The 12,895-nt window shown below is 39.9% G+C and overlaps 1 pseudogene; it reads left to right on the top strand.

Moving 5' to 3' along the window:
- LOC114464611 (axin-1-like) overlaps positions 1 to 12,895 on the top strand; it is a 71,347-nt pseudogene that overhangs the window by 54,480 nt on the left and 3,972 nt on the right.

Raw genomic sequence — 12,895 nt, 5'->3', positions numbered from 1 at the left:
GTAGTCCGTCGCTATATTGCGGTGCATGAACGCGCATTGTGTTCTGCGTCCTTTATTGGCTAACCACCAGCGACACATCCAACTCGGTGAGTTTCACTGCCTGCTGAAGTGAGGAGCTGTGCTTCTTTTTTCTCCTTTCACAAACATAATCCACCAGTGAAAATAGCCGGAGTGATTAGCGGCTAATGCTATCCTAGCTCAGTGCTACAGAGAGAACTTTTACCTGCTACTACCACCTCCTCGCTGATTCTCCTCAACGCCAAATCCTTTCTAGTCCAGTCCCGGTTATAAAGGCCGTGTCATACAGCTCCAGGTGGTCACACACAGCTTCTACTCCATGGTTGAATGGGTGAACAGACCAGTGTCCGTGTTGGCTTGATGTCATCGTCAACAAAGACTCTGAATGCGTTCGGCATCAATATCTGATCGCTAGCAGTGTGACTGAAGTGCTGTAGGTTTGAAAACAGGTTTATGTTTTAAAATCTACAAAGGTTTGAAGTTAGTGTGTTTAAACAACATCTAAATGTTAATCCCTGTTTGAGAAAAGTGTATAAAATGTGTGGTGAGGGGTTTTATAGCCTTAAAACGTATAATAATTGTAAAAAATAAAGTTGACTATTTCGCCTATTGCGGGTTATTTTTAGAACGTAACCCCCGCGATAAATGAGGGACTACTGTATTTAAATTTTAAAATATATTGATCTCAAATATGTTAAGCGCTATCTCAAATTGAAAGTGCTTCACTCTCTAGGTAAGTTAGTTCGCATGCTGCTGATACGAGTCTGGGAGCATCAGTATCAAGCTTTTAGAAATGCCTGAAAATGTGCATTCAATGCAACGTGGCTGCAAATAAGTAATGTGTGTCCTAAATATGTTATTGCGTGGATTGGTACAATATTACTCAGTTACTTGCTTTTTTTAACCAGAAAATGTGTGATTGAAGGTGTATAAAGTTTTTGAAATGTAGTAACATTTTGACTGATTTTTAAAGACCCACAGAATATTTTGTCCTATAACAATCTGACATCTGAACCAGAATCTGAAAGATTAAAGTCTCTACTTTCATCTGAAACAATAATTTTGTTTCTAGCTTGTTTTTTTCTTCTGTAATCTGCAGTTGAGTAGAGGCAAGTTTCACACAAATCGCCAGTTTGTGACAAAAAGCCGAGAGAAATGGCTTTTTTCCGAAAAAACCTATTAGCGACTTTGAGGCAATTTATTTATTTTTTGCTCTAGGGACACCTCAACATTGGTTTCCTACTATAAAACTACAAAAACAACACTGAGACCAGGCTTTTGATGGCAACATTATTATTATTTTGTTCTCTGGGTCAGACTTGAATGGTTTTCTTACTGATGGCTGTCCTCCAAGTCTCTCCCCCGTCATTCTCCCCACACGCAATTTCCTCCTCCTCCCGGACAGGCCAAGTGTCACCGCTTGCCCCGTTTTTTGATCGTTTTATCTCATCGTCGCGACACTCTCAATAGTCCACTTAGGTTCCACACAACCTCTGGTTGAGTGTGAGCTGCTGGGAACTTTAGCATCAACTCTTGTAGCACCATTTTTGGTCTTGTAAACTCCTTTCCTCTTCCCCCTGAGCTCTGCCTATCACGGGTGATCTCTCATCCAAAGATGCACTGCTGCCACCTACATATCACCAGTTGGTCACTACATCATTGTACAAGTTCGTTATTCACCGGAGAGCTTCGTCACACTGTCTCCTAGCAACCCCAGCCGTGAAAACACAATCCACGTCCATAGATGTGAATGGCACTCAATGAGTTAATATGCCATAGAATATGTGGGATTGCTAGCATTGATGCTAATGGACCTATTGAGACGTAATCTCGAGTGATTTCCGTGTAACTCTCCCATGTCCCGTAAATTAAATTAAATACACTCATTTTTTAATTCTAATGTTCTTGAATAGATATTAGCAGTTCAGAACTAAGTCATGGAAAAAGAAACAACAAAACTTCTGTGAATGCAACCATGTTGGAAATAAACTGAATAAATAAATAAAAAAAATAAAAATAAAAGATTTGGGAAAATATGAAATTATTGTGAAAAATGTGTGAGATGCTACTAGTTCTACGCTTTAAATTTTTATTTATTGAATTTTCCTATCATTGTACATATTATATAATCAGTGGTAGTGAGCCACTTTATCATTATTATTTTACCTGAAGCTGCAGGTTAGAATTTATTGAATATAACTTACTTTTTGCTCGCCTTCACACAGCGCACATATCGCATGCCAAAGGACATCCATGTAGAGCCCGAGAGGTTTGCAGCAGAGCTCATCAGCAGGCTTGAAACGGTTGTCAGAGAGCGAGAGGCTCAGGAAAGACTTGAAGAGCGGCTTAAAAGAGTAAGACTGGTGAGTGCATAGCCTCAGCTTAGATTTTCTAGATGTTATTTCCAGTATGTTTAAAGACCTAATTTTTTGCATTCCTGGCTACGAAACATCTTCTCTTTACTCAACAGGAAGAAGAGGGGGATGATGCTGATGTTTCCATGACAACCTCTATGTCTTCTCATAGCATACCACTCCCCCTCCCATCGTCATTTCCTCCTCTCTATGGCGCCCGCTATTCAGAGACCACTGCCAACGCCACTGCTAACACTTACGGAGGCCTGGTTGCCATGGAGGATTCCCTGGATGATGATCCTGAGTCTATCTTGGATGAACATGTACAACGGGTAATGAAGACGCCAGGGTGCCAGTCACCAGGGGCAACCAACAATCCCATCGGGGGAGTTGGGGGTCGACACTCTCCTCCCAAATCTTCACGTTCACCTGATGGAGGAATTGGACCACCTCACTACCCACCACACAGAGGAGGACACGGTTTACCTGCTGTTGGGGTCAAAGGTACAAGTCTCTACACTAACTTTTCCAGTGGTGGCACTGGTGCTACTAACTTTTTCAGTTGGTCGCACCAGCACAGAATTTGGTCGCACCTTTTTTTTGAGCGGGGGTGGAGAGAGTGTACAGCATAGTCATGCATGCTCATGAATAGTTGACTTAACTGGCATATCGTAGTTTTGTATGAAGTAAAGATTGACAATGACTCAAGATATATTTGCTAAATGTTTTAGTGTCAATATTATGTTTTTCTCCAACAAACAGTGGCTGAAATAACAGGTCATTTCTTCTACATAATTTCAAAAGAAGTAACATTTTTTTTTTAAATAACAGCAAAGCATAACAGGTTACATTTATTCTGATTATTTTTATTTTGTAGAAAGGCTGTACTTGAATTAACTTAACAGTTGCATAACCAACATTGTATCTGCATTGCTTCACCCCATGGAATTAAATTCAGAGGGTCCAGCTCTTATAGTGGGGTCTCGTAACCCTCTTTCCCTTTTCAGGGGTTTACAACCTTTACTCTACAAGGAACATTAACACAATGTTATATAAATTTTTTTTTAGTTAATGTATTTGGAAGGCTACAAAAAGTAACTTGAATTTGATAATACATGACCATGTGATCAACACATGCTAATTGCTCATTTCTTTCCACACACAAAGCATATTTAACCGGCACATTGGAGTTTAAATTAATCTGTTCCCACACAAATAAAATCTATATTTTCTTCCAGAATAGTGTTTTTGTTGGTTGAGTTATCTTACCAGGGAGTTAAAACTCAGTCATAGCATAACGTGATTTATTTTAGGTTAACAAATTGTTATATCTTGATTTTATTTGTCATTTATGATTAATAGCCTCTGTAAAAATAACTATTTCAATAGTTTTAAAGCTATAGGGAGCCATTGCGAGAGTCAAAGGGCCACATAAGGCCCCAGAGACGCAGCTTGCAGACCCCTTCCCTGGGAGAACCACAGCTGAACATCTGGCCTGGCATCATAGTCCATGAGTTCTGGACCCTCCAGACAGATTCTGATGAGTGTGTACGCTCTTATCACGGAGCTCGGCACGTTTTTCCGTCTTATTGCTGCTCTCAATGTGAGCACGTACTCAGTGAAGGACTCGTTATGCATGGCTTCATTCATAGCGGACCGCGCACACTCCAAAGGAGCTCATTGATGTTTATACTTGTTGCATTCATTGTTGCATTACCCGCAGCCAAGATCCGTGAGCGTGCACTGTCTCATCATCCGCAGCACTGCGGTCAAGCCTCCTCTCCGAAATCCTCGGTCAACCTTGCAGCCAGCTAATTTGCAGTGCCTGTTTATAGACGGTTTTACGGTAATCCCTTCACCATGTCAGTGAGTAGCAGTAGTTTCCACAGTGGCCACGGTTACATGATGGTTTTTAATTTGGAATGAGTTATTCTGAATTAAAGTCTTCTGCTTCGTGTTTACATGGAAATGGTATTTCCGAATTGAGGTTTACATGGAAAACAGGTTTCATTGATTTCCGCTTTAGGCATGTGGGTTGGGATGGGTTCTGATTGGACAGGGCGTGATCGTGACGTATTCACATCTTCCGGGAAAAAAAACACAACAAACCTTTTATTTTCAGCTACAACAACGAAGACCACACATGATAACTGTCTTCACTTTTATTTTGATTGAAGCGGCAGCTCAACAATAACATACTGTTTCATTTTGGTCCGCTGATTACCGGTAAATATAGCCCAGTAAAACTCCAGAAAACAATAACCAGGAATAACTATTTGGTAAAGATAGTAGCTCTAACAACTGGTACAATAATAAACTTTGTGATATTACAGCATGGGAATGCAGTACGAGGCCGCAGTTACGCCGTCTCCGGGTTTTAGTATTGCCTGTAATGTGTCCGTGTGTACTGTGTCCGTGTGAATGTCTGCATGTTCCACTCTCTTCATTATATCCATAATCCATGTATTCTAAGGCTCTAAGTAAATAGACTAGCTGAGCATACGTAAAACGACTTGAATTAACTTTTAACGTTTACAAAATAGAGGAATTATTTAATTTGTATTTAAAATAAGAATAAACCAGCCACCTAATTCAGATTTAAGTTTAATTCGGAATTACATTTGCATTTGGAATTAAGTGTTTACAAGGTCAGCTTAAACTTTAAAGAGAATTTAACTTTTTTTTTTTATTAAAGAGGAATTCAATCTCCCATGTAAACGTGGCCAAGAAGAACCTATTGTGGTGTAATGTGCTTGATAGTGTCAAGACTCGACATTAATGCTTTTCCACTTGTCACAGGCAAGCAAAAACTGTAGTCGGGCAAGTTCTCATTACACCCGAGTTTCCCGACATGAGAAGTCAAACAAGCTGCATTCAAGATGTTCATTATTTCTTAAGTTTCGGTTTGTTTTATGTGCAGTTGTTCCTTCACTGCCTAGGAGTGGCTGTAGATCAGTAATGCTGTATTGACTGATGTGTGTGTGGAGAAGAGTGAAGAATTTAAGCAGCAAAATACATGAGCATGAGTTTGCAGTTTCATTTAAATATTACTTCTGCTGCTGATTACACCAGCCCACAACAAATTGGCGATTAGGATGGCGAAAGTTGTGCCTCTCCCTGCAGTGTTTCTAGTGCCCGTCGGACAACCTGCATTTCCATTTGATATACAGTATATTATACAAGGCCACAATCTGGCTGTAACGCACTTCCACTGCTGTGGTACATTATATTTCTGGTATACATTAAGCATGCTTCAACAAATCCAAACATTACTTTCGCTAAGACAAGATCACAAATGCTGGCAATCGCCTTTGTTCATACGGAGCCACTCTGGGAGTGTAAGCAGTGTAAACACAATTTTTTTTTTTTTGCATTGGGATGTGGGGTCCCGAAAACGGATGCAAAGGAATGTTTTTACTTTAAGGCCCAAACATACTCAGGTGGAATGTAGGCGAAGCAGACTCCGTGCTGACTGTCTGCACTCCTCAGAGCTTTCATACTCGAGCGCACCTGGAGTAGTTTATTAGGGCTGGGACGATACCCTTTTATCCCAATTTGATTTTAAATTAATCCTGATTCTTGGGTGAAGATTCGATTTTACAAGTATTGAGATTCTAAAGTGACGATTATCATGATTATCCAAACACATACGTTCAATCCTAAACGTCTAAAAATATGTCACAGTTCCAAAAACCAATGCACATCACATTCAGTCATTCACTGATTTATCATTATTTATTTAGTGATTTATTATTATTTATACTGAAATAAATGGAATAAAACCTCCATCAGAAAGGAGGTTTAAAAACATGTGAAAAAACCTAATTTGTACATAACTTTTTGAAGTTAGTGAACTGAAACTTTTAATGTTCATCAAGCTAGGGCTTTGGAGTGTCTAGGTTTTTGTGTAGGAACAGGAGCTGGTCAACATGCTGACATCTGCTCCAAAAGACTCAGATGTCAAAATTACGTTATATTTCACAAGCTGCAGCTGACGTGCACACCGCGGCACACAGCTGACGCACAGACACAGCAGCCACCATCCTTTCAAGAAAAGGAGTGGACAGCAAAGAAGAAATATAATTAAATGTAACACATTTTGTTTTGTCTAAAACTGGTAAATTATAAGAAATGCTGATGGTCAGTCTTTTGGCGTGCATGTGTAGCTGGGAGGAGGTGTGTGTGTAGCGGTGCTATGATGCTGAAAATGTCAATAAGCGTTTACGATGGAGATGAAAACAAACTTTCGAGCACCAATTTCAACCTTTGATTTCGAGCAAATGATTTGAAATTTTTTAATTTATGAAGTTTATTCTATGTCTTTATCTGATTTTAATAAAAAATGTAATCTCCAGCAACATTAAAGTCTATCCCAATGAACGTTGAACAGGTCGGTTTTACCCCATCTAGGCCTTCCACTGGTAGCAAAGTATCAATATGAGATCTTCAAATACCAATTTAGAGTTCTGCTGTAACAAACTCTTCATCCCATTTACCAGAGGATTCCTACAGACATGGAGCAAATAATGCTCATGCACAGCTAGAGAGGACAGGGGGGTGAGCTAAGCCAAAAACTTGCAGATGTAGAAATTGTCAGAATCCCCGTAACAGCCAATTAGCACAACACTGGCATGATGTACAGCCAATTCCCACTTTCTAAGCTAAACACACACTAAAGATGTGAAGGCTGCCCTACAGAGTAAAAGAATGTGTTAGCAGGAGCAGCTCCTTGTAAACACACTACGATTTCAGAGTTCTGTCCATTTTCACATTGAGTTTGACACCTATGGTCTTTTGACAGATTTTAAAGTATTTTGAGTGATAGATGAATTGAGAGATTTCCATTAAAAGGTGTTTTGTGAGCAGTTGGTATAAAGTTATTTTCAGAGGTTGTTTTTTAAGGTGTGTGGAATGGATGTATATGATTTAGACTAGGGCTGGGTAAAAATTTGATTCAATAGAAATTTAAAATTTGTATATAAAAACTATTTTTAAATTGCAAAATCGAGTTTAAAAAAAATAGGTTTAAATTTTTTTTTCTTTCCAGACATTTTTAAGTGCCCTAATTTAGACCAACCAGTTATAATGGTAGTAATTATAGTCTTTCTGATTTCTCCTTTAGGTAATCATCACCACAAACCGCTGTACCACCACAGAGGAAGAGACGGTCAAGAGGAAGCAGTTGGTAGGTCTCAAGCTAACTTCCTGTGGAACGGAGATCCAGCCAGCCAGTACACGGGGAGAAGCCGCAACTACGCTGAGGGTTGCTGGAGCCAGCACGGCCGAGGGAATGGGCTACAGGTAAGCATGTGTGTTTGGTTTGCAGCAATCTGTGTGCAGATGTGATCACCAGATGTGTTCATGGTGTTGATTCATTCTGCAGTAGCAAAGGCAGTACGCTGTCACGAAGAGGTTGTAAGAAGACTTTGGAGTCATCAGGCAAAGCTGAGGACAGTGGGCGTGGCGTTGAGACACAGGTGCCACTGGAAGATCTGGAAAGAAACCAGAAGATCCTTCAATGGATGATGGATGGAGACAGACAAAGGAAGACCACACACGGGTAAAAATAAATAAATAAGTAAACATGCCGTAACCATAACCCTATTTTAGCTAATGCTAGGAAATTATTAGAAATTTAATTCAAACTAATTACAAGATTTTTTGTTATTTACACAGAATTGATGGCATTGTTGCCAAAAAAAAGCAAAAATAAATTGTAGGTGCATTGTTGACATTTTTCAAAATATAATGCAATAATTGTAAAAAAAATTGCTTTGAGTTTGGTGCTTTTTAAAACAATGTAATAATATGAACATTACCCACTTTTTTACTTTGCATGTCTCCAATTCCAAAAATACCCTCCGATTGAAATATTGTTGTTCTTCCAGTGGCAGCACTAGCAGCTCCAGAAGGACAGGAACTAGCAGCGAATCTCCCCGTCCGACCTCTGTGGAGCGACCTGGAGCTGTACACCCTTGGGTCTCTGCCCAGCTGCGCAACAACCCCTCCTCCATGTCCACCGCCTTACCGGGCACCTCATCCACCCAGGTCCAACCCTCGCATCCTTTTATCCAGGACCCAGCTATGCCCCCTAACCCAGCCCCCAACCCCCTCACTCAGCTGGAGGAGGCTAGAAGGAGGCTGGAAGAGGAGAGGAGGAGGACGGCATTACAGCAAGCCAAGCAGAGGTGCACATTTAGTCCATTTCCTTGTGTATGGTTTTAAATGTGTAAGTAGCTGAGCAATCATTTGTGTGCATGAGTTTTGACTGGGTGCTCTCTTTGTCCTTCAGACACAAGTCTGAAGTGTGTGAGAACATGACTGTCGCTTACTACTTCTGTGGAGAGCCAATCCCATACCGGACATCAGTGAAAGGCCGTGTCGTGACTTTGGGCCAGTTTAAGGAGCTGCTTACCAAAAAGGGCCACTACAGGTGAGAGCATGTGGTTCAATAGGACAATCGACAGGAACACACTACTAAAACTCAAACTGACCATAAACCCCCTGGGACAAGACATGACTGACCCGACCGACCCTACTACTCATAAATCAGCTGAATGCACTGGACTTACGTGCCACTGCACGTGCGCACACAGACACACACCTGGAGATGGAGACAGATGAGGGAACAGGGAGACAAACAGGAAGACATGGAAACTGCAATATTTGAATCATAGTTTCCAGATGACACCGATATATTTAAGGCATATCAGTGAGCTTTCCACATCTCCATAGTTGGATCCAGTCACATTAAAGGTTTTTGATTGGACCAAAGAGGAGGGATATCCCGATACAACTATTTCATTTCTAATATGATACTAATATTGCAGCCTTGCGTATCAGCCGATTCCAACATTGATCCGATATCAGCATGAATCATACATTAAAATAATAATTACTTATTAATTTTTAGTGTGGAGAGAATAACTGACCCACTGGATTATTAACCAATTGGTTACATACAATTTATGTATTGACGTACTTTTACGTCATTTCAAATCCATACACTCAGTGCCATTGACGTACTTTTACGTCAATTACGTTTTTTCACGGGGATTACTAGAATACACCCTGGCGTAGGTCCCTCATCAATATCTAAGCTGTGGGGTGATGTGGTAACCAACTGTGCCCTGAAGGTGGCAGCAGCTTACCTTTAGATGTGAGATTAGTTACTGATGCTACCATTAGCTAAGGAGGAAGAAGCAGGGATGAGGGATATTATGGTGCTACGGAGTGATATTGTGAAGTATCCAGCAGCTCACAGCTCCACATACTAATACAGAACATGTTTGGACCTGAGTGGATTATTGATAATGTTGCTATTGTGAGATAAAACCATCAACTAACCGGGGTGATTGACGGGGGAGGCAGTCAGCAAAACATTCAACTGTGAGCCAGATAGCAGCACACGTTTGGATGAGAGATCATTTGTGATGGGCAGAGCTCAGAGGGAGAGGAAATGAGTTTATGAGACATAAAATGACGCTACAAGAGTTTATGCTGAAGTTCCCAGCAGCTCACACTCGACCAGAGCATGTGTGGAATTTGGTCGAGTATTGGAGAGTGTGGCGATGGTGAGAGAAAACGATCAAAAAACGGGGCGAGCGGTGACACTTGGCATGTCCAGGATGAGGAGGAAGTTGCGTGTGTGCAGACTGACGAAAGGAGAAACTTGGAGGAATGCCTTAAATACAGTAACAAATCCATTGAACTCTGACCCAGATAGCAAAATAATAATAATGTTGCCATCAAAAGCCCGATCTCTGTGTTGTTTTTGTAGTTTTAAATAAGGAAACAATGTTGAGGTGTCCCCAAGGCAAAAAAATTGCTTCAAAATAACTAATAGGTTTTTTGCAAGAAAAGACGTTTTTCTCAGCTTTTTGTCACAAACTGGCGATTTGTGTGCAACATGACTCTATTCAACTGCTGATTACAGAATAAAGAAACAAATTAATGAGTTAACCTTAAACATAATATCTACAGTATTCTACAATTGAATTTAAAAAATGAATTGGAATAAATAATGAAATATCTGTAAATCCAGAAATTTGAATCCAAAATTTGTTTTCAGGCTAATATCGGACCAATATATGACATCGATATTCGATCGGGACACCTCTACCAAAGAGTCAGCCTTCACATATTTATTCTCTCCATAAGTGTTGAACATTCCTGGATTACTAATATATACATTTAATGAAAATAAATTAAATAGTGAATAAACCTTATTTAACATGGTAGCTCCTCCTGTATTGTTTTTCATCTGTAGTATAGTGCAACGTTTGGAAATGGGACATTGAGGTTTTTGTTATGTACACTGGTAAAGACTTGGTGTTTAATAGTTAACTGTGCTAACTTCTTTCCTTATTTTTAGCAGAGTTTGCTAGGACAATTTCCACTTCATTTTTGTTGCATAATGCAGTTAAACGTGAAATAATTTGAAGTGGTTTTACTTTAAATGCATGTTTAGTTTCAGGGAGATATTGCTATAGATTTCTATCCTTCAATTTAAACTACTTTGTCTGTTCAGGCTTCATCTCCTGTTATCTCACAACCTAGTTCATAGTAGATGACCTTTGGATAATTTCACCCTCTAATCATTCATTGGTATCACACCCATTATTGAATAATCAGTTCTGCTAACAACTACTAATTGTCAGGGACTAGGCTGAGGATCACCTTCAGCTAGTGGGAGGGTCACATGTTCTGGGCGTTCCTGTCAGCACCACACCTGTAGTCAATCTGCTATAATCACGTCACCTATATATATCCTGTCTGTGTGTATCTTCCTTGTTGGTCTGTTAGTCTTTCACGTCTGGTCCGTCCTACTCGTCAGTCTGGAGTCCAGGTCGGCCGCACACCCCAGGTTGAGGATCGCCCTGTTCATCACGTCAGTCGGTGCTATATGTGGTTAAAATAAAGACTTTGTAACACAATCCTGCCTCTGAGTCCTGCAATTGGGTCCTGTCTGCTACCCGTGACACTAATTAGAAAATACTATATGCTTGTCGTAAGCATGAAAAATATGTGTCTATGCATTGTACTGTAACTGTAAACATCAACGCTTAAATATTATAGTGGCTGGTAAAAGTGTGACTGGTAGCAGGGTTGGTGTCAATTACATTTTTCAGTTACAATTATATTTTCAATTACCCATGTTAGCATACGATTACAGTGACATTGAAGTGACATTTTTTGAAATAGCCCTGAAATAAATTACCTCATAAAAGTTAACCTTTCTCTTGTGTTAGCTTTCTGTTAGCATCTCTTATGACAACGGGTCCTAAACCAGCTGTAAAATACACTAAAAACAAATATCTATCATCTAATTTCTTTCCTATCTCTCTTGTGTGCACACTTCCAGAGTGTGAAAAGGCTTATTGGTTACCTTGTTAGGCTTCTAATTAATCTATATTTGTTGATAAGCACACCAAAATATAGATTTTGCTATTTTTGGTATGGGTGTCTGAGCTTTTTTGTGTCAGTTTAGATATATATTTTATTAATTGTTAACTACATACAGTGCCTCTCGAAAGTACTAATACTTATGCTCATTTTGTCAGGTTTACAACCATAAAGATTTTATTTTGAATTTTTTACTGAAAGTTCACACACAAGTAACAGACAACTGTGAAGTGAAAGTAAAATGTAATCTAAATAAAAAGCAAGTGACGTCTGTGTGGATGTGTGTGGAGCAAATATCTCCCCGACGCGGTGTGAGTTGGACCTGAAACTTGGTCGACGGGTTCCAAATACCCTGAGTGTGTGTATCTGTTATTTTGGAGTAATTTGGTCAGTTCAAAATGTTTATTTTAATTTTATTTCACTTCTGAACGGCCCCAAAATGATACCTATTCAGCTTTTGACCTCAGGGTGTGAGGGGGCACTAGCGCACCATCTTCACTGCACAGCTCAAGAGTAAGAGCAAGAGTCGTGTGTGCGGCCAGAGCCAATCGCTGCACACACTGCTAGGCAGCTGTAAACACACGAGCGATAGAGAAGAAGATAGTTTAGACAGAGACACGGAGCTCTCTGAATAGATCGTTTGAAACTGTCAGCCACTGGTGAGTCTTTCAGAGACCCGTTCAATTCTCCATCTGGAAAACTGCAGATTCTTTGTGGTGCCGTGCATGGAAGCTAAGCTCTGACCACTTGGTTCAAAGGTAAAAAATTATTTTTGTTTTTTTAAAAAAGACAGCCGAATTGTAGATAATACTTTAATTTACTTACTCACTCATGTAGTTTGGAGCTTTATGTTTTGTTTTGCGCAGTTTTGTTACTTTTCTTATTGGCGCTACAATTTCTATGGAGTTTTATTATCAGCGTCTCAAACATTCACGGGAACACACAAGGTATTTATTTATTTGATGCGCGTTCACGGAGTCGGATGTAGACACACACACAGCTGATGCACGTGCACGGAGGAGATGGATGTAGACATACGGAGGAGATGGATGTACACACACACACAGTATTTATAATAAAAATATACTAAATATACTAAAACAATATTTATACAAAAA

The sequence above is a fragment of the Gouania willdenowi genome, chromosome 1, assembly GCF_900634775.1.
Source record: "Gouania willdenowi chromosome 1, fGouWil2.1, whole genome shotgun sequence".
NCBI classification, from domain to species: domain Eukaryota; kingdom Metazoa; phylum Chordata; class Actinopteri; order Blenniiformes; family Gobiesocidae; genus Gouania; species Gouania willdenowi.
This window is presented reverse-complemented; position numbering and strand designations above follow the sequence as displayed.